At 42.6% G+C, this 22,140-nt stretch overlaps 2 pseudogenes; both read left to right on the forward strand.

Moving 5' to 3' along the window:
• Positions 1-315: 315 nt before the first annotated feature.
• Positions 316-9,913, forward strand: LOC143891742 (sugar transport protein MST4-like; annotated as a pseudogene).
• An 819-nt stretch (positions 9,914-10,732) lies between these two features.
• Positions 10,733-22,140, forward strand: part of LOC143891743 (sugar transport protein MST4-like) — a 30,786-nt pseudogene continuing 19,378 nt past the window's right edge.

A 22,140-nucleotide genomic window follows, 5' to 3' on the forward strand; every position in this document is an offset into this window, starting at 1 on the left:
CCATCATCTCTAGCTTTAGTTTTCCCAATTTTGTGCCCATTACTGACTTGAGTGTCGAAGGGCCCATCCGGAGCTACGACTCAGGGTAGGTCGTCTGACCACGTGTACTTCTGTGCAGGACATAATTCTCAATCAGTTCAGCAGTTTGGACCCGCCAGATCAGCTCCTTCATCACTGCCTCATCTGTTACCAATATTGGGCCTAACAGTGTGTGTCAACCTTCTCTTCACCTTTATAATTGCCCAAGCCTTCCTATCCATGCTATGCCACTTCAAGTTTGGCATCTTCTTTTTTTTCTCCGCATGGGTCTTGGTAATGTCCCTCTTTGCACTCTTCCTTCTCTCTGAGACTAAAAACATCCCCATTGAAGAGATGACCGAGCGGGTGTGGAAGCAACACTGGTACTGGAAGAGGTTCGTGGATGAAGATGAAGAAGATCATTAACCCCAAGAAAGTTGGTGAGATCAGTGGTTATGATAATTCTCAGTTGTATGATAGTAACCATGGTGGTATAACTAAGAGTGTCAGTCACAAAAACATAGTTTTCATGGATTTATTTGCATGGGAGGCTTTTAAATGCTATTGTTTGAACTCTGAGTAAAAGCATAAAACCAGCGATCTAATAGTCTATATATATCCATTGTAAAATTCTTCAGTATTGAATATATGGGAATGTAAGAGAATATTATGATGTGCGTGATTAGTTTCAAAAATTTTAAATTTATTGAAAGTGTAAAATATTTCATCGATTTTAAGAAAATCGATAGATGAGCTCGTGTTAGCATGATTTTAAGTCTCATCTTATAAATAAACTGAGCCTACTCTAATTTCTCCTCCCATTAAATAAACAAGTTTCAGTCCCGTGCGATGCACGGGGCGACGAAAAATTATTTTTGAAGTATTTTTCCTCCCATTAATATTTGTGTTTGACTCTACTTGTACTAATGCAACATAGTTTCTAGGTTCTAACCTATCCAATGTTTCTTCAAAGGAAAAGCTCATTATGGAAGGTTGCGACTAAATTTGAATATAGTCTATATGCAAGTAACCCATTGAACTTTGTTGTATGCTGCTATTGTTATTGTTGTTGATTACAAAAGAAAATTATGTTTTGGTTGGATTCTGTTTCTTGGCTTTGGAAGTGTTATAGCTGTTCTGATGCTATAGTGCCAATCCAGTTGTTGCTGATTATGATGTATTTTTGGTTGGTTGGCTTCTGTTCCTGGCCTTTGATAATGACCTTCGTTACAGTACCCTTTTACTTGCAGCAACCACCCCTGGGGCTGGCGGCTTCACTAGGCCTTGCTGGGATCCCCGCGCTTCTCTTAACACTAGGGTCAATCCTAGTTGTGGACACACCCAATAGTCTCATAGAGTGTGGCCGCTTTGAAGAAGGAAAGGCAGTGCTGATGAAGATACGTGGCACTGAATAAGTCGATCCTGAATGCAATGAGCTAGTTGAGGCAAGTCACATAGCCCAGGAAGTGAAACATCCATTCATAAACCTGCTAAAGCGACGCAACCGACCCCAACTGGTTATCGCCGTGTGCCTTCAGGTAGTCCCCAACCCTAAACCCTAATGATTCTTTGTGAAACACCCATATCAAATTTTGTTATGTGGCAATTTTACAATTGTATAGGTTGTAGTTAGTTACGTAAGAGTATCGTAATTGTATTACAATATTTAGGAATGCTAGGCTGTTAACCTCCTTCCTAGAAGACACCCAGGGACTTACTGGTCTGAATGGCAACAATAAGTCCGGCCTAATGTCATTGAGAACATTTTGATCAGATGATCGCATGTCTAGATCCATCAGAATTCATTTTGGCTCCGGTCGTTTTGAATTTTGAGAATTGATTTTGATTTTGAAACTGTTTATTGGACTCAAAATTAAGGCCCTGATTGTTTTTTTTGAGTCCAAAACTAATAATTGAACTGAAAATTTAAATTGAATAATCAGTTTCGAACTCAAAATCCAAAATGAACAGCGCTTAAATGCAATTTTGAATCCAATAATCAGTTTTGGACTCAACTGCCAAGAATAGATGAACTGTTCATTTTTGTAGTACTTTGTTATCGCACGGAATGTGCTTGGGACCGAGACCATGTAACTTGTCTCTCTGAGGATGTTTTCAAGATCAGCGATCTTCATTCCATTATATCTCCCCTTGTGGGACCCAACAATTTCACAATCTCATTGATCCTAACATCGGCTTTCTGCCTGGTCATTCTCTATTAGTTTACAAAGTCTAATATTGTAATCCAATTCTACTAATCTGACACGGTAGAAACGAGTGGGAAGAAGGTGAATATCACTGTCCTCAACATCACTAGACCTTGCGGAACCCAGTTCTCCTCCTACTTGATTCCATTTTATTGACGATAATTCATTGAAACTTTTCCTACCCCCTTCGCCCTCCCTGGCCAGTGCCATATTATTAAGGGGAAGAAAAACAGTCTTCTTTCATGAAAATGCTCGAATCCCCGGAGAAATAAGAAGGAAAACTCAAAATAACTTTGTTATTCAATGAAAATATGATCTTACATACATGAACGTCTCATATATAGATTCTTCTCCGTTTTCTACTAAAACTCATCTTCTAATTTCATTCAAACTCTTGCTAGGATTAGGATTCTAACTTATAATTTAACAAGCAATCCTAACTAACAAAAAATCCCAAGTAACCGTCCCACATCATAATCCCATCTAGTGGCGTACTTGTACAAGACTTATCAGAAGATGGTAGTAAACATGTCTAGCATTGTAACTTGGCGTGAATGTTCCTAACTAGAAAAGTGCTCTTTAACCAGAGATTTTATCTGTTAATGAATTATCTGAAGATTCTTTTCTTCGACTTGTACAGATCTTCCAGCAATTCAACGGCGTTAATGCCATAGTGTTCTACGCTCCAGTCTTGTTCAAAACATTGGGATTCAAGAATGAAGCTTCTCTCTATTCTGCTGTTATCACTGGCGCTGTCAATGGCCTCTCCACCGTTGTCTCTATCTATTCAGTCGACAAGGTGGGCCAACGAATGCTCTTGCTGGAATCAGGAGTCCAGATGTTCTTCTCTTAGTTTAGAAAATCTAACTATTTTTTTAGCCCACCGTTTATATTGTACATTTAACACACACAATCAAAGAACTTTATTAAGATGTTTTAAAACAATTTAAGTTATTTTTGATCTGTTTAGAAACAATTAAGCCATGTTTTGCAACTAAGAATTTTTCGCATGGAATGTTACCCTACCAATTGTTGAAAGAGTGGTAGGGAGACTGAGGGGAAGAGAATTGAGAGGGCATGAGTAAGGAGATGGTGCCAAGTGAGTGAAAAATAAGGAAAAAAAGAACTTTATTTTCCCCTGTTTTTCACCCACTTCTCACTCTCTCTTCACTCGTGGCCTTTCAATTCTCTTCCTCCCACACTTTTTCCCCTTCTCCCACCACTTGATAAACTAATATTCCATGGAAAATACTTTCATGGCTGCCAAACATTACTTAGGGGCTCTCTCGACGCCAAGAAAAAATTTCCCTGAAAATTAATGCCCTCTTTTCTTGGAAAATTTCAAGCCCCACTAGAACTCAAGGCTCCATCACCGTCCATTCACTACGGGAGAGTGATGAGATGTGGATGTGGAATCACATTGCATGACCTGCAAAAAGTCGGAGGAGTTCCATTTGCTAATTAAGCTCACTTATTATGGTTCAGGAGTGCCACCACTAAAAATTATTAACAAATATTTTTATGGGTTTTGCTAGGGACTTTCGCAGAAAGGCATTTTGTATATGACTGTCGCATGAGACAGGGGCCACCCAAATGAATTAAATGAATAAGACAAAATCTGCTAAAAAGTGAGCCTGTGTAGCTGTTATCTCTCTCCACAGCCAGCCGTGAAATGCTTTTCTGTGAAAGTCCCTAGCCACCCCTATTTTATGTGTAGAAGGTTTAAAAGTTAGATACGATTATTTGATATCTATGATTATAATTGCCGTAGAAATGATATATCTAGTAGCTTCCAAACAGGACTTAATGCCCCCATCGCAAATAAAATCAATTTACAATAATCATATATGAAAATAAGGACCCATTTTAGCGGCATCCAAAAGAGGTCCTTTAGGTCCTTTGACAATTTCTCCCGTAAAACTTTTACGTGGTAACCTTTTCCACCATTAAGTTTTTCAATAAAACGAGATGTATTTACCGAGATCTAATCATGATTACTTATTTAAGTGATTATATCAAGTGGCTTGCTGTTATTGATGGTGCAGGTGGTGATCGCGATAATCTTAGGCATCAAGTTGAAAGACCATAGCTATGACCTAAGCCACAGGCTCGCGATCCTAGTGGAGATCATGGTGTGTTCATTTTGCATGGTCTTACGGTCCATTGGGGGAGGGGGCTCATACAAAGCGAGAGGTTCCCCCTCAAAACACAATCTGCTGGCCAAAGCGTGAAAGTGTATGATGGGGAGTAAAAAGATCCCTCACTCACGGATCAACACGTGGCACCAAGGCAAGCCTACATGCTCATCACCCAACAAGGGGTAAGAGGGTCATTACAGCCTAAAATGGGAAAGATCAAGTGTAATCCTTGCCCAACCACAATCTTGCACCTGTCCAAGGGCATGAAGGAAAGGGTAAATTTTGATCCACTAATAGGCTGACACCTGTCCCCAAGGGGAAAAGAGTAATCTAATACCCAAATCTCCACTATAAAAGGCCTCCTAAGGCTCAAAGGTAGGGGACCGGATCCCTAAAAAAGCCATCGTCTCTAGCTTTGGTTTTCCCAATTTTGTTCCCATTACTGACTTGAGTGTCGAAGGGCCCGTTCGGAGGTACGACCCCAGGTTGGTCTTCTGACCTCGTGTACTTCTGTGCAGGACATAATTCTCAATTAGTTCAGCAGTTTGGACCCGTCATCTGTTACAAATTTTGGGCCTAACAGATTGGCGCCATCCGTGGGACCACGAACTAAAAGCCATTCTAAAATCCCATTATAAATGGCAGGACGGAGGAGTGCGCGAGTCCCTGCTGCGCAGGCGACCCGACCTATCTCACATCGCACGGCGCGGAATGGGCGGATGACTTCGGAGGTGGTTGTTCCCCCAATTACAGCAGAGCACAGCCCAACTCGCTCCAAACATCTGATCCCCATCTCAACTCCTACCCCTAAGCAAATCCAAACCCTTTTTCAACAAATGACAACCCTTGTTGATCATTACACGCACCTGATCCAACAAGTGCCTCAGCAACATCTCCCAGAAGTTTCCTGACCTGTACAAGGAAGGTTGAGCCTCCATAGAGAAGAGCCTGTACCTCTCTGCCGTGATCAGACCCACCACTCCTTTATGAGGTGGACCCATCACTCAAGAACAAGACATGCACAAACAGAACCTCATCCCCGTCACCGATCCCGATCTCGCTCAGTGCATAGACACCGAGCCAGAGAGGATGGTGCAGAACAGGCGAGATCTCGACACCGTCGAAAGAGCTCAGAAAGTCATTCGGACTCAACGGCAAGTCCCACTATGGAGAGAAGGAACAGACCAGCTAGCCGAGTAGAGAGGAGAGCCGACCCAATGCTACGAAGAATTGAAGAAATGGATAATCGAATCGAGGAGCTGACAAATGATCATAATCGGCCCATTTCAAGACCATTCTTAAGCAGACATCCCTTTACAGAAAGTATTACGTGCGCCAGTGCCCAAAGGGTTCAAGATGCTGTCAGTCCCGCAATATGATGAAACAATTGATCCCGTGGATCATTTGGAGATGTTCTGAACCATGATGCTCATGCATGGTGCCTCCGATAGATTCCTTTACAGGGCCTTCCCAACCACACGAACGGGAGCTGCAAGAGATTGGTACTCACGCCTTAAACCAAACTCCATCGACAATTTTGAGGAGTTTGGGGATGATCTGGTCCGACACTTCATGAGTAGTCGAAGGCCACAAAAGACAGCGGCATCCATAATGGCGTTAAGATAAGATGATGGCGAGTCTCTGAAAGCGTTCATGAACTGATTCAACAGGGAGGCCCTCCAAGTCCCGAACCTAGATCCCTCGCCCGCCAGAAATGCGCTCCACGCAGGAGCCAAATCCAATGAATTCCGACGAACTGTAGCCCGTCAAAACCCACACTCCTTGGCAGATCTCATGACTAGAGCAGAAGAGTATATATCCGTAGAAGAGACGCTAGCTGCACTGGATTCGAAACGGAGGAGAACTTCGAAAGAGGAACCCTATGAAGCAATCTAGGGAGGATAAGCCTCCAAGAAGAGAAAGGAGACATCGAGAAGGGAAGAGAGCTATACGCCCCTCAACACGTCTAGAACCCGCATCTTGGCTATGATCAAAGAAGAAGATTTTGTTAGGTGGTCGGCGAAAATGCTTTCCAAAGGCAACAAGAGGGATAAGTCCAAATACCTGAGTCCCAGCTCGGATTGGACATGCCTAAAGCCTGAGGTCCACCTCGGGTTGGGCCTAAGACCGACCTGCTCGGTTAGAATAAACATAAGTCCAAAAACCTGAGTCACAGCTCGGGTTGGACATGCCTAAAGCCTGAGGTCCACCTCGGGTTGGGCCTAAGACTGACCTGCTCGGTTAGAATAAACATAAGTCCAAAAACCTGAGTCCCAACTCCGGTTGGACATGCCTAAAGCCTGAGGTCCACCTCGGGTTGGGCCTGAAACTGATCCGTTCGGTTGAAACTGTAAAATGCTAATTTCTAACTCGATTTGAAGGTGCTCGCTCCGGACCAAAAGCCTGCCTCGAGCTAGGTCGAAGATCGAGTCGTTACTAATGCAACGAATAAACCTATCCAAAAAGGATTAGCTGAAGCTCGTCGTGATGACCAGTTCGACCAGAATTTGGCCGACCTGCATACAACGCAGCCTTTCAGACTTGCCTACAGTAAGCAAGTGGCAGGCCATCCAAAATCCAGTTCGTCCAGCCTTTCAGATCACACATGGCTGGGCGGGATATTTCACTTGAAATTTCTGATCATCTCAAGCCAATCAGGATATAGCGTGACAAAAATCTGGTCCTCTCAAGCCGACCAGGATATTGCGCGACAAATTTCTAGTCATATCAGGCCGACCAGGATATAGCGTGATGAGCTAGAAGACAAGATTATGGTCATCTGAAGTACACCAGGATATAGCGCGATTCGCTACAAGATAAAATATTGGTCATCTGAAGTCGACCAGGATATAGCACGATTCGCTATGAGACAAAATTCTGGTCATCTAAAGCCGACCAGGATATAGCACGATTCGCTACGAGACAAAATTCTGGTCATCTGAAGCCGACCAGAATATAGCGCGATGCGCTACAGGACAAAATTCAGGTCATCCGAAGCCGACCAGGACATGGCGTGATTCGCTTCAAGACAAGATTCAATTTTGTCTTTTAGCAGATTGCGCTTTATCCAGGTCATCTCAAGCCGACCAGGATATAGCATGATTTGCTAAAAGATTAAATTCTGGTCATTTCAAGCCGACCAGGATATAGCGTCATCCGCTACAAGATAAAATTGTGGTCATCACACGCCGACCAAGATATAGATGATTCGGTGTAAGACAAAATTCTGGTCATCTCAAGCTGACCAGGATATAGAGCCATCCGCTGCAACACAAAATTCTGGTCTTCTGAAGCTGACCAGGATATAGCGCGATTCGCTACAGGACAAAATTCTGGTCATCTGAAGCCGACCAAGATATAGCGCGATTCGCTACGGGACAAAAATCTAGTCATTTGAAGCCGACCAGGATATAGCGTGATGCGCTACAGGACAAAATTTTGGTCATCTGAAGCCACCAGGACATTGTGTGATTGGCTTCTAGATAAAATTCAATTTTGTCTTTTAGCAGATTGCGCTATATCCTGGTCATCTCAAGCCGACCAGGATATAGCATGATTCGCTACAAGACAAAATTCTGGTCATCTCGAGCCGACCAAGATATAGTGTCATCCGGTACAAGATAAAATTCTAATCATGTCAAGCCGATCAGGATATAGTGCGACAAATTTCTGGGCATCTCAGGCCGAACAGGATATTTGGCTTGCAAATCTAGTTCATCCGGCCGTTCAGAACATCTTAGGCCGAACAGGATATTTGGCCTCCAAATCCAGTTCATCAAGACGACTAGAACGTCTTAGGCCGAACATGATATTTGGCCTCCAAATCCAGTTTATCAAGACGACCAGAACATCTTAGGCTGAACATAATATTTGGCTTGCAAATCCAATTCATCCGGCCGTGCAGGACAACTATGACCGAATAGGATATTTGGCTTCCAAATCCAGTTCATCAAGACGACCAGAACGTCTTAGGCCGAACTGAATATTTCGCATGCAAATCTAGTTCATCCAACCGTGCAGAACAAGTATGGCCGAACAACATATTTGGCCTCCAAATCCAATTTATCAAGACGACCAGAATGTCTTAGGCAGAACAGGATATTTGGCCTCCAAATCCGGGTCATCAAGACGACCATAACGTCTTAGGCCAAACAGAATATTTGTCTTGCAAATCCAGTTCATCTGGCCGTGAAGAACATGGCCGAACAGGATATTTGGCTTTCAAATCCAGTTCATCAGGACGACTAGAACGACTTTGGCCGAACTGAATATTTGGCTTGCTAATCCAGTTCAGACGGCCGTGCAGAACAAGTATGGCCGATCAGGATATTTGACCTCAAAATCCAGTTCTTCAAGCCGTTCATAACATCTCCGGCCGACCAGGATATTTGGCCTCAAAATCTAGTTCTTCAACCCGTTCAGAACATCTCCGGCCTACCATGATATTTGGACTCAAAATTCAGTTCTTCAAGCCGTTCAGAATATCTCTAGCCGAACTGGATATAACGTGTGGATAAAACTTAACCCGCAGGAGGCTAAGTTGTAGCTCAATGACTTGTCGGCCGACCTGAGCTGGCCGACCTGAATCGACCGACCTGATACATTTTTCAGTTAATCCATGAACTAGCCGACCGACCTTAGCCAACTGACCTGAATCCGTCGACCTGATCCGGACAACCTTAGCCAGCCGACCTGAACCAACCAACCTACCATGGCCGACCTAGAAGATAAGCATATTAAGACAAACTGCAGAAGCTATGGTGCACAACTACTTCCTCACCTCTCACCGGTCTAAGGAAGTGGGGGGCATCTGATGGGGAGTAAAAAGATCCCCCACTCACGGATCAACATGAGGCACCAAGGCAAGCCCACATGCTCATCACCCAACAAGGGGTAATAGGGTCATTACAACCTAAGAAAAGAAAGAGTGTAAACCTTGCCCAACCACAATCTTGCATCTGTCCAAGGGCATGAAGGAAAGGGTAAAGTTTGATCCACCAATAGGCTGACACGTGTCCCCAAAGGCAAAAGGGTAATCCAATACCCAAAACTCCACTATAAAAGGCCTTATAAGGCTCAAAGGTAGGGGACCGAATCCCTAAAAAAGCCATCAACTCTAGCTTTAGTTTTCCCAATTTTGTGCCCATTACTGACTTGAGTGTCGAAGGGCCCATCCGGAGCTACGACTCCGGGTAGGTCTTCTGACCTCGTGTACTTCTGTGCAAGACATAATTCTCAATCAGTTCAGCAGTTTGGACCCGCCAGATCAGCTCCTTCATCACTGCCTCATCTGTTACCAATATTGGGCCTAACAGTGTGTGTCAACCTTCTCTTCACCTTTGTAATTGCCCAAGCCTTCCTATCCATGCTATGCCACTTCAAGTTTGGCATCTTCTTCTTTTTCTCCGCATGGGTCTTGGTAATGTCCCTCTTTTCCTCTTCCTTCTCCCTGAGACTAAAGACATCCCCATTGAAGAGATGACCGAGCGGGTGTGGAAGCAACACTGGTACTGGAAGAGGTTCGTGGATGAAGATGAAGAAGATCCTTAACCCCAAGAAAGTTGGTGAGATCAGTGGTTATGATAATTCTCAGTTGTAGGATAGTAACCATGGTGGTATAACTAAGTGTGTCAGTCACAAAAACATAGTTTTCATGGATTTATTTGCATGGGAGGCTTTCAAATGCTTTTGTTTGAAGTCTGAGTAAAAGCATAAAACCAACGATCTAATAGTCTATATATATCCATTGTAAAATTCTTCTGTATTGAATATATGGGAACATAAGAGAATATTATGATGTGCGTGATTAGTTTCAAAAATTTTAAATTTATTGAAAGTGTAAAATATTTCATCGATTTTAAGAAAATCGATAGATGAGCTCGTGTTAGCATGATTTTAAGTCTCATCTTGTAAATAAACTGAGCCTACCCTAATTTCTCCTCCCATTAAATAAATTAGTTGCAGTCCCGTGCGATGCACGGGGCGACGAAAAATTATTTTTGAATTATTTTTCCTCCCATTAATATCTGTGTTTGACTCTACATGTACTAATGCAACATAGTTTCTAGGTTCTAACCTATCCAATGTTTCTTCAAAGGAAAAGCTCATTATGGAAGGTTGCGACTAAATTTGAATTTAGTCTATATGCAAGTAACCCATTGAAGTTTGTTGTATGCTGCTTTTGTTATTGTTGTTGATTACAAAAGAAAATTATGTTTTGGTTGGATTTTGTTTCTTGGCTTTGGAAGTGTTATAGTTGCTCTGATGCTATAGTGCCAGTTCTGTTGTTGCTGATTATGATGTATTTTTGGTTAATTTGCTTCTGTTCTTGGCCTTTGATAATGAACTTCATTACCGTACCCTTTTACTTGCAGCATCCACCCTTGGGGCTGGCGGCTTCACTAGGCCTTGCTGGGATCCCCGCGCTTCTCTTAACACTAGGGTCAATCCTAGTTGTGGACACACCCAATAGTCTCATAGAATGTGGCCGCTTTGAAGAAGGAAAGGCAGTGCTGATGAAGATACGTGGCACTAAATATGTCGATCCTGAATGCAATGAGCTAGTTGAGGCAAGTCACATAGCCCAGGAAGTGAAACATCCATTCATAAACCTGCTAAAGCGACGCAACCGACCCCAACTGGTTATCGCCGTGTGCCTTCAGGTAGTCCCCAACCCTAAACCCTATTGATTCTTTGTGAAACACTCATATGAAAGTTAGTTATGTGGCAATTTTACAATTGTAGAGGTTGTAGTTAGTTACGTAAGAGTATCCTAATTGTATTACAATATTGAGGAATGCTAGGCTGTTAACCTCCTTCCTAGAAGACACCTAGGGACTTACTGGTCTGAATGGCAACAATAAGTCCGGCCTAATGTCATTGAGAACGTTTTGATCAGATGATCGCATGTCTAGATCCATCAGAATTCATTTTGGCTCCGGTCGTTTTGAATTTTGAGGATTGATTTTGATTTTGAAACTGTTTATGGGACTCAAAATTAAGGCCCTGTTTGTTTTGAATCCAAAACATATAATTGAACTGAAAATTTAAATTAAATAATCAGTTTCGAACTCAAAATCCAAAATGAACAGCGCTTAAATGCAATTTTGAATCCAATAATCAGTTTTGGACTCAGCTGCCAAGAATAGATGAACTGTTCATTTTTGTACTACTTTGTTATCGCACGGAATGTGCTTGGGACCGAGACCATGTAACTTGTCTCTCTGAGGATGTTTTCAAGATCAGCGATCTTCATTCCATTATATCTCCCCTTATGGGACCCAACAATTTCACAATCTCATTGATCCTAACATCGGCTTTCTGCCTGGTCATTCTCTATTAGTTTACAAAGTCTAATATTGTAATCCAATTCTACTAATCTGACACGGTAGAAACGAGTGGGAAGAAGGTGAATATCACTGTCCTCAACATCACCAGACCTTGCGGAACCCAGTTCTCCTTCTACTTGATTCCATTTTATTGACGATAATTCATTGAAACATTTCCTACCCCCTTCGCCCTCCCTGGCCAGTGCCATATTATTAAGGGGAAGAAAAACAGTCTTCTTTCATGAAAACGCTCGAATCCCCGGAGAAATAAGAAGGAAAACTCAAAATAACTTTGTTATTCAATGAAAATATGATCTTACATACATGAACATCTCATATATAGATTCTTCTCCCTTTTCTACTAAAACTCATCTTCTAATTTCATTCAAACTCTTTCTAGGATTAGGATTCTAACTTATAAATTAACAAGCGATCCTAACTAACAAAAAATCCCAAGTAACCGTCCCACATCATAATCCCATCTAGTGGCGTACTTGTACAAGACTTATCAGAAGATGGTAGTAAACATGTCTAGCATTGTAACTAGAAAAGTGCTCTTTAACCAGAGATTTTATCTGTTAATGAATTACCTGAAGATTCTTTTCTTCGACTTGTACAGATCTTCCAGCAATTCCCCGGCATTAATGCCATAATGTTCTACACTCCAGTCTTGTTCAATACATTGGGATTCAAGAATGAAGCTTCTCTGTATTATGCTGTTATCACTGGCGCTGTCAATGTCCTCTCCACCGTTGTCTCTATTTATTCAGTCGACAAGGTGGGCCAACGAATACTCTTGCTGGAATCAGGAGTCCAGATGTTCTTCTCTTAGTTTAGAAAATCTAACCATTTTTTTAACCCACCGTTTATATTGTACATTTAACACATACAATCTTAGAACTTTATTAAGATGTTTTAAAACAATTTAAGTTATTTTTGATCTGTTTAGAAACAATTAAGCCATGTTTTGCAACTAAGAATTTTTCGCATGGAATGTTACCCTTCCAATTGTTGAAAGAGTGGTAGGGAGATTGAGGGGAAGAGAATTGAGAGGGCATGAGTAAGGAGATGGTGCCAAGTGAGTGAAAAATAAGGAAAAAAAGAACTTTATTTTCCCCTGTTTTTCACCCACTTCTCACTCTCTCTTCACTCGTGGCCTTTCAATTCTCTTCCTCCCACACTGTTTGCCCTTCTCCCACCACTTGATAAACTAATATTCCATGGAAAATACTTTCATGGCTGCCAAACATTACTTAGGGGCTCTCTCGACGCCAAGAAAAAATTTCCCTGAAAATTAATGTCCTGTTTTCTTGGAAAATTTCAACCCCACTAGAACTCAAGGCTCCATCACCGTCCATTCACTACGGGAGAGTGATGAGATGTGGATGTGGAATCACATTGCATGACCTGCAAAAAGTCAGAGGAGTTCCATGTGCTAATTAAGCTCACTTATTATGGTTCAGGACCTCTTTGGGTGCCACTGCTAAAAATTATTAACAAATATTTTTATGGGTTTTGCTAGGGACTTTCGCAGAAAGGTATTTCGCATATGACTGTTGCATGAGACAGGATCCACCCAAATGAATTAGACAAAATCTGCTACAAAGTGAGCCTGTGTAGCTGTTCTCTCACGCCACAGCCAGCCGTGAAATGCCTTTCTGTGAAAGTCCCTAGCCACCCCTATTTTTTGTGTAGAAGGTTTAAAAGTTAGATACGATTATTTGAAATCTATGATTATAATTGCAGTAGAAATGATATACCTAGTAGCTTCCAAACAGGACTTAATGCCCCCATCGCAAGTAAAATCAATTTACAATAATCATATATGAAAATAAGGACCCATTTTAGTGGCATCCAAAAGAGGTCCTTTAGGTCCTTTGACAATTTCTCCCGTAAAACTTTTACATGGTAACCTTTTCCACCGTTAAGTTTTTCAATAAAACGAGATGTATTTACCGAGATCTAATCATGATTACTTATTTAAGTGATTATATCAAGTGGCTTGCTGTTATTGATGGTGCAGGTGGTAATCGCGATAATCTTAGGCATCAAGTTGAAAGACCATAGCTATGGCCTAAGCCACAGGCTCGCGATCCTAGTGGTGATCATGGTGTGTTCATTTGCATGGTCTTGGGGTCCATTGGGCGAGGGGGCTCATACAAAGCGAGACGTTCCCCCTCGAAACACGATCTGCTGGCCAAAGCGTGGAAGTGTATGATGGGGAGTAAAAAGATCCCTCACTCACGGATCAACACGTGGCACCAAGGCAAGCCCACATGCTCATCACCCAACAAGGGGTAAGAGGGTCATTACAGCCGAAAAAAGGCAAGATCAAGTGTAAACCTCGCCCAACCACAATCTTGCACCTGTCCAAGGGAAAGAAGGAAAGGGTAAAGTTTGATCCACTAATAAGCTGACACCTGTCCCCAAGGGCAAAAGGGTAATGTAATACCCAAAACTCCACTATAAAAGGCCTCCTAAGGCTCAAAGGTAGGGGACCGGATCCATAAAAAAGCCATCGTCTCTAGCATTGGTTTTCCCAATTTTGTTCCCATTACTGACTTGAGTGTCGAAGGGCCCGTTCGGAGGTACGACCCTAGGTTGGTCTTCTGACCTCGTGTACTTCTGTGCAGGACATAATTCTCAATCAGTTCAGCAGTTTGGACCTGTCATCTGTAACAAATTTTGGGCCTAATAGATTGGCGCCATCCGTGGGACCATGAACTAAAAGCCATTCTAAAATCCCATTATAAATGGCAGGACGAAGGAATGCGCGAGTCCCTCCTGCGCAGGCGACCCGACCTATCTCACATCGCACGGCGCAGAATGGGTGGATGACTTCAGAGGTGGTTGTTCCCCCAATTACAGCAGAGCACAGCCCAACTCGCTCCAAACATCTGATCCCCATCTCACTCCTACGCCTAAGCAAATCCAAACCCTTTTTCAACAAATGACAACCCTTGTTGATCAGTACACGCACCTGATCTAACAAGAGCCTCAGCAACATCTCCCAGAAGTTTGCCGACCTGTACAAGGGAGGTTGAGCCCCCATAGAGAAGAGCATGTACCTCTCTGCCGTGATCAGACCCACCACTCCTTTATGAGGCGGACCCATCACTCAAGAACAAGACATGCACAAACAGAACCTCATCCCTGTCACCGATCCCGATCTCGCTCAGTGCATAGACACCGAGCCAGAGAGGATCGTGCAGAACAGGCGAGATCTCGACACCGTCGAAAGAGCTCATAAAGTCATTCAGACTCAACGGCATGTCCCACTATGGAGAGAAGGAACAAACCAGCTAGCCGAGTAGAGAGGAGAGCCGACCCAATGCTACGAAGAATTGAAGAAATAGATAATCGAATCGAGGAGCTGACAAATGATCATAATCGGCCCATTTCAAGACCATTCTCAAGCAGACCTCCCTTTACAGAAAGTATTACGCGCGCCAGTGCCCAAAGGGTTCAAGATGCTGTCAGTCCCGCAATATGATGAAACGATTGATCCCGTGGATCATTTGGAGATGTTCTGAACCATGATGCTTCTGCATGGTTCCTCCGATAGATTCCTTTACAGGGCCTTCCCAACCACACTAACGGGAGCTGTAAGAGATTGGTACTCACGCCTTAAACCAAACTCCATCGACAATTTTGAGGAGTTTGGGGATGATCTGGTCCGACACTTCATGAGTAGTCGAAGGCCACGAAAGACAGCGGCATCCTTAATGGCGTTAAGATAAGATGATGGCGAGTCTCTGAAAGCGTTCATGAACCGATTCAACAGGGAGGCCCTCCAAGTCCCGAACCTAGATCCCTCGCCTGCCACAAATGCGCTCCTCGCGGGAGCCAAATCCAATGAATTCGACGAACTGTAGCCCGTCGAAACCCACACTCCTTGGCGGATCTCATGACTGGAGCCAAAGAGTATATATCCGTAGAAGAGACGCTAGCTGCACTGGATTCGAACCGGAGGAGAACTTCGAAAGAGAAACCCTACGAAGCAACGCAGGGAGGATAAGCCTCCAAGAAGAGAAAGGAGCCATCAAAGAAGGGAAGAGAGCTATACGCCCCTCAACACGTCTAGAACCTGCATCTTGGCTGTGATCAGAGAAGAAGATTTCGTTAGGTGGTCGGCGAAAATGCTTTCCAAAGGAAACAAGAGGGATAAGTCCAAATACTTGAGTCCCAGCTCGGATTGGACATGCTTAAAGCCTGAGGTCCACCTCGGGTTGGGCCTAAGACCGACCTGCTCGGTTAGACTGAACATAAGTCCAAAAACCTGAGTCACAGCTCGGGTTGGACATGCCTAAAGCCTGAGGTCCACCTCGGGTTGGGCCTAAGACTGACCTGCTCGGTTAGAATAAACATAAGTCCAAAAACCTGAGTCCCAGCTCCGATTGGACATGCCTAAAGCCGGAGATCCACCTCGGGTTGGGCCTGAAACTGATCCGTTCGGTTGAAACTGTAAAATGCTAATTTCTAAGTCGATTTGAAGGTGCTCGCTCCGGGCCAAAAGCCTACCTCGAGCAAGGTCGAAGATCGAGTCGTTACTAATGCAACGAATAAACCTATCCAAAAAGGATTAGCTGAAGCTCGTCGTGATGACCAGTTCGACCAGAATTTGGCCGACCTGCATACAACGCAGCCTTTCAGACTTGCCTACAGTAAGCAAGTGGCAGCCCATCCAAAATCCAGTTCATCCAGCCTTTCAGATCACACATGGCCGAGCGGGATATTTCACTTGAAATTTCTGATCATCTTAAGCCAAGCAGGATATAGCGTGACAAAAATCTGGTTCTCTCAAGCCGACCAGGATATTGCGCGACAAATTTCTAGTCATATCAGGCCGACCGGTGTGGGACATGATCCCGCGAGAGGGGCGTGGGGCGCGAGCCGCCGCGCTCTCTCTCTTGGTCTCTCGTTCCCACGCGATTGGCGTGTGCATTTTAATATTGATTTGAATTCGTCTTTCCTGTGGACTTGGGATCACTAAGGCAATCCGAATTCCACACGAAAGAGACTGACAGAGTCGCCACCTAGATGTGGGATCTAGGACCCGTAATTAACCAGAAATCTAGACTCGCTACCTGGTTACGAGAATGGAAGGTATGGGGAGTTATCCACCACATGCACCATTCTTGTCCGATAATCGGTCTTCGATTCCAAAAGCTAACTCTTTTAAATTTATTTTAAATGGCTCATTCAACTCTATGTTAATGTGCGAACTAAGTGACACGCATCCTAGAATCTAATTTCAATGTGAATCCTAGATGTGTATCTTGATTTATTAATTTGTCTGGATTCATTCTACGTGAAAGTTCTCCTAGAATTCTAATTTCATGGAAAACCCTAACTGATTTGATTAAGTATTTACAAGAAAATTAATATACAAAACACCACAATTTGTTGTGGTGCCGACTCGCGGGTGGTATGCCGTCAGACATCCAAGCTGCCTACGTACCCAAGCCTCACTGGGATCAGAGTCGACGTAGTTCGGTGCACCTAAGCTAAGCTACATATGCCTAACTCAACTAGGACACCGACTTAGACGGATTTGACTGTTTCAACAGTTTTAAGAGGAATTATTTAATTCAAGTTGAGGATTTTATTATCTTAGGATTTCATCTAAGATGCTATATGATTCTTATCTGAACGCAAGTTGTCCCTTAGACTAATGCAGGTTTTGCCTACATCCTAGTTTACTAGGCTTGTCATAGGGAAAGATCGGGTGACTAGTGTAACTAGACCTATGGTACGGTTGCTATTCATAGCAAGCGTCCGTGATGAGGCTGGACTCCTAACTCTAGGACTCCCTAAAACCTAGGACACGGCACGACACCAGTGTTCCTAAATTGGGCTCTAATGGTTCTTAGATTGGAAACCATAATCCAATGGTTCCGAAAGACACAAGATAAATCGATTTAAGTTCTCGAGGTTAATGAGTTTCAGATTTCGAAGATTTTCAGTTTCTAGACATTTAAGGATTACCAATGGTTCTAGGGTTCACCAATTTCGGCCTTGAATGGCATCCAAAGGAGGGAATCGTGCGCTCTTTCCTTGTGCAATTTAATACTTAGGTTATAGCATCTTATTGCCTGGCAGAATCTCAGGATTTCCGTGGACACTAACCTCGGAGCCAACAACATGCTATAACTTAAATATTCAAATTGTCAAAGATCAAGTTGCAATTGGGATACGATTATGGATGCACGGGCCATTTTTCCAGGAAAATCTAAAGATTCTAAAATTTCTGTTTCAATGGATTAAGGAGTGAACATGTGACAGAATTTTAAAGTTCTTTAGGAATTTTTATATGATTTTCAATTAATTTCGAATTTTCCATGGATTTTATCAATTTTAAGCATATGAGCGGTTTTACAAGTGAAATTGTTGCAAATAAATTCGAAATGATTTGAAATTTCTACAGCAGCAAGATGAAAATGTATGTAGCTTACAGGATGAGTTTTGCATATTTTTACATTAAATTCACATTTAATCTTGATTAAACCATTAAATGTCCAGATTGCACAATTAACACATAAACTAGTAGAAATATAACTCTAAATTCTATGAAATTTCTACAGAAATACTATATGAATCAAAATAGCATGCAGTGAGATTTTCATGAATTTTAGAAATTATTTACTACCAATTTCGGATTTTACAATTTCCAGACCAGATTATAAATTAACACTACATCCCATATTAAAACAGATCTAAATCACACGAAAATTTTACAGTAACAAGTAATATGGAAGATAAGACTACTGTAAAAATTTGATGAATTTTAATGATGATCTGATGTTAGTAAAAATTCTCCTAAAATCTGATAAGTTTCAAAGAAAATATTAAATAATATACCAAATAAACTCCAAAAATCTTTACAAATTCATGGTAAAATGAATCAGTAACATATTATTTTCCCACGAAATTTCATTAATTTTAGAATCTGTTTGGTATATAATTTAATTTTTCTTCGTCAAAAGATGTTTTTTGAAGAGTTTTCCATTTTTAAAACACAATTTGCGGAAAAAATCAGAAAAATTCGGAAAAATACAGAAATATTTTGAGAACAATGCACCTACCTGTGGTGAAGATCTCCGCCCAATCCAAAAAAATATAAAAAATCCTGCCGCCGCCGATCCGCTCCGCCGTCTTTCGCTTTCTCTGGAGTGTTTAGAGGGAGTGATTGAGGGAGTGAAGAGATAATGGAAGAAGAATATTAGGGAGAGGGATGGAAGAATATATTGAGGAAAGGGATTGGAGGGAGTGATTAGAAGAGATAATGGAAGAGAAAGAGATAATGGAAGATAAATTTCTTTTTTTTTTCCTCTCTCTTATGGATGGGAAGGGAGATATATATAGGGAGAGAAAGAGAGAGAGAGAGATATGTTGGTGGAGAGCTCATCATGTTGTCCCTCTTAGTGGAGAATCCATCATTATTGTTCTTAGTGGAGGGCCCATCATGTTTCTTAGTGGAGAGTCCATCATTATTGCTCTTAGTGGAGGGCCCATCATGTTTCTTAGTGGAGAGTCCATCATTATTGCTCTTAGTGGAGGGCCCATCATGTTTCTTAGTGGAGAGTCCATCATTATTGCTCTTAGTGGAGGGCCCATCATGTTTCTTAGTGGAGAGCTACCATCATTGCTCTTCATAAGAGGCCTCACAAGAGGCCCCACTGAGGCCCCACAACGCGGGCCCCACAATGTGGGCCCTCGGTTGATTCGATTTTAAACAAATGTTCAATGCGGGCCCACCAAACGAGTCCAAATTTAATCAAAATGCATCATGCGGCCCCACCAAATGGGTCCAACTTTCTCGATCCAAATTTAATCGAAGCACCCAATGCGGGCCCACCAAACGGGTCCCAATTCTCTCTGGTTTAGATTTTTCTGAATAATCCTTCTCAACATTTAGCGGGAAAATACGAAACACGACGGAAACGACCAAAAATATTTAGAAATGTAACAAACGGATGCGGGAAAGAAAGACATTGGAAAACCGACGGAAAACAAACCCTAATTTCTTTATCGATTAAGGTAGAGCAAAATGGGGTGTCTACAGATGCCCCTCTTTGGTAGAGATGACGTAGTCATCGAATACCAAAGTCAAAATGACAGAGCCATTTTGCGTAGCTTTAATCGACAAAAGACTCTACACAAACGGAACTTAGACGCAAACATTTACTACCTAATGCAAGGCCCTAAATGAAATCCTAGAATTAGAACATAATAAGAAATCCTGATGCGGTGCCGTTCACAAACGGGCAACGAGAGAATGAGATACCACTTTCGAATGGATTCCGAACAGAAAGAACAAAGATCGTTCTCAAGCGGTTTTTTTTTTTTTTTTTTTTTTTTTTAAAGAAAATGAGACATCTTTCACAAGCGGGCTCAAGGAGGATAAGAGACCATTCACAAATGGATTCAGAAAATGAGGTACCGTTCACAAACGGGCTCAAGGAGAAGACGAGACCATTCACAAATGGACTCGAAAATGAGGTACCGTTTACAAACGGGCTTAAAGAGAACACATGACCATTCACAAATGGACTCGAGAAACGAGGCACCGTTCACAAACGGCCTCAAGGAGAACATGAGACCATTCACAAATGGACTCAGAAAATGAGGTACCATTCACAAACGGGCTCAAGGAGAATAAAAGACCATTCACAAATGGGCTCAGAAAATGAGGTACCGTTCACCAACGGGCTCAAGGAGAAGACGAGACCATTCACAAATGGATTCGAGAAACGAGGCACCGTTCACAACGGGCTCAAGGAAAACATGAGACCATTCACAAATAGACTCAGAAAATGAGGTACCGTTCACAAACGGGCTCAAGGAGAATAAAAAGACCATTCACAAATGGGCTCAGAAAATGAGGTACCGTTCACCAACGGGCTCAAGGAGAAGACGAGACCATTCACAAATGGATTCGAGAAACGAGGCACCGTTCACAAACGGGCTCAAGGAAAACATGAGACCATTCACAAATAGACTCAGAAAATGAGGTACCGTTCACAAACGGGCTTAAGGAGAAGACGAGACCATTCACAAATGGACTCGAGAAACGAGGCACCGTTCACAAACGGGCTCTAGGAGAACATGAGACCATTCATAAATGGACTCGAGAAATGAGGCACCGTTCACAAATGGGCTCAAAGAAACAAGATAGCTTCAACCACGAAGAATTTAGAGATTTTTCATAAACTTGAATTTGACGTAGGATTGGATTTGATGAATTTTTGATTTTTCAGAAATAAGGCAGCGTCCACAAACGGGCTCAAGGAGGACATGAGACCATTCACAAATAGACTCAGAAAATGAAGTACCGTTCACAAACGGGCTTAAGGAGAAGACGGGACCATTTACAAATGGACTCGAGAAATGAGGCACCGTTCACAAACGGGTTCAAGGAGAATAAGAGACCATTCACAAATGGACTCAGAAAATGAGGTACCGTTCACAAACGGGCTCAAGGAGAAGACGAGACCATTCACAAATGGACTCGAGAAACGAGGCACCGTTCACAAACGGGCTTAAGGAGAAGACGAGACCATTCACAAATGGACTCGAGAACCGAGGCACCGTTCCCAAACGGGCTCAAGGAGAACATGAGACCATTCACAAATGGACTCAGAAAATGAGGTACCATTCACAAACGGGCTCAAGGAGAATAAAAGACCATTCACAAATGGGCTCAGAAAATGAGGTACCCTTCACCAACGGGCTCAAGGAGAAGACGAGACCATTCACAAATGGATTCGAGAAACGAGGCACCGTTCACAAACGGGCTCAAGGAAAACATGAGACCATTCACAAATAGACTCAGAAAATGAGGTACCGTTCACAAACGGGCTCAAGGAGAATAAAAAGACCATTCACAAATGGGCTCAGAAAATGAGGTACCGTTCACCAACGGGCTCAAGGAGAAGACGAGACCATTCACAAATGGATTCGAGAAACGAGGCACCGTTCACAAACGGGCTCAAGGAAAACATGAGACCATTCACAAATAGACTCAGAAAATGAGGTACCGTTCACAAACGGGCTTAAGGAGAAAACGAGACCATTCACAAATGGACTCGAGAAACGAGGCACCGTTCACAAACGGGCTCTAGGAGAACATGAGACCATTCATAAATGGACTCGAGAAATGAGGCACCGTTCACAAATGGGCTCAAAGAAACAAGATAGCTTCAACCACGAAGAATTTAGAGATTTTTCATAAACTTGAATTTGACGTAGGATTGGATTTGATGAATTTTTGATTTTTCAGAAATAAGGCAGCGTCCACAAACGGGCTCAAGGAGGACATGAGACCATTCACAAATAGACTCAGAAAATGAAGTACCGTTCACAAACGGGCTTAAGGAGAAGACGGGACCATTTACAAATGGACTCGAGAAATGAGGCACCGTTCACAAACGGGCTCAAAGAAACAAG

Source organism: Tasmannia lanceolata, unplaced genomic scaffold, assembly GCF_043159265.1.
Source record: "Tasmannia lanceolata isolate RefF3 unplaced genomic scaffold, GAP_Taslan_0.1 ptg000015l, whole genome shotgun sequence".
NCBI lineage: Eukaryota > Viridiplantae > Streptophyta > Magnoliopsida > Canellales > Winteraceae > Tasmannia > Tasmannia lanceolata.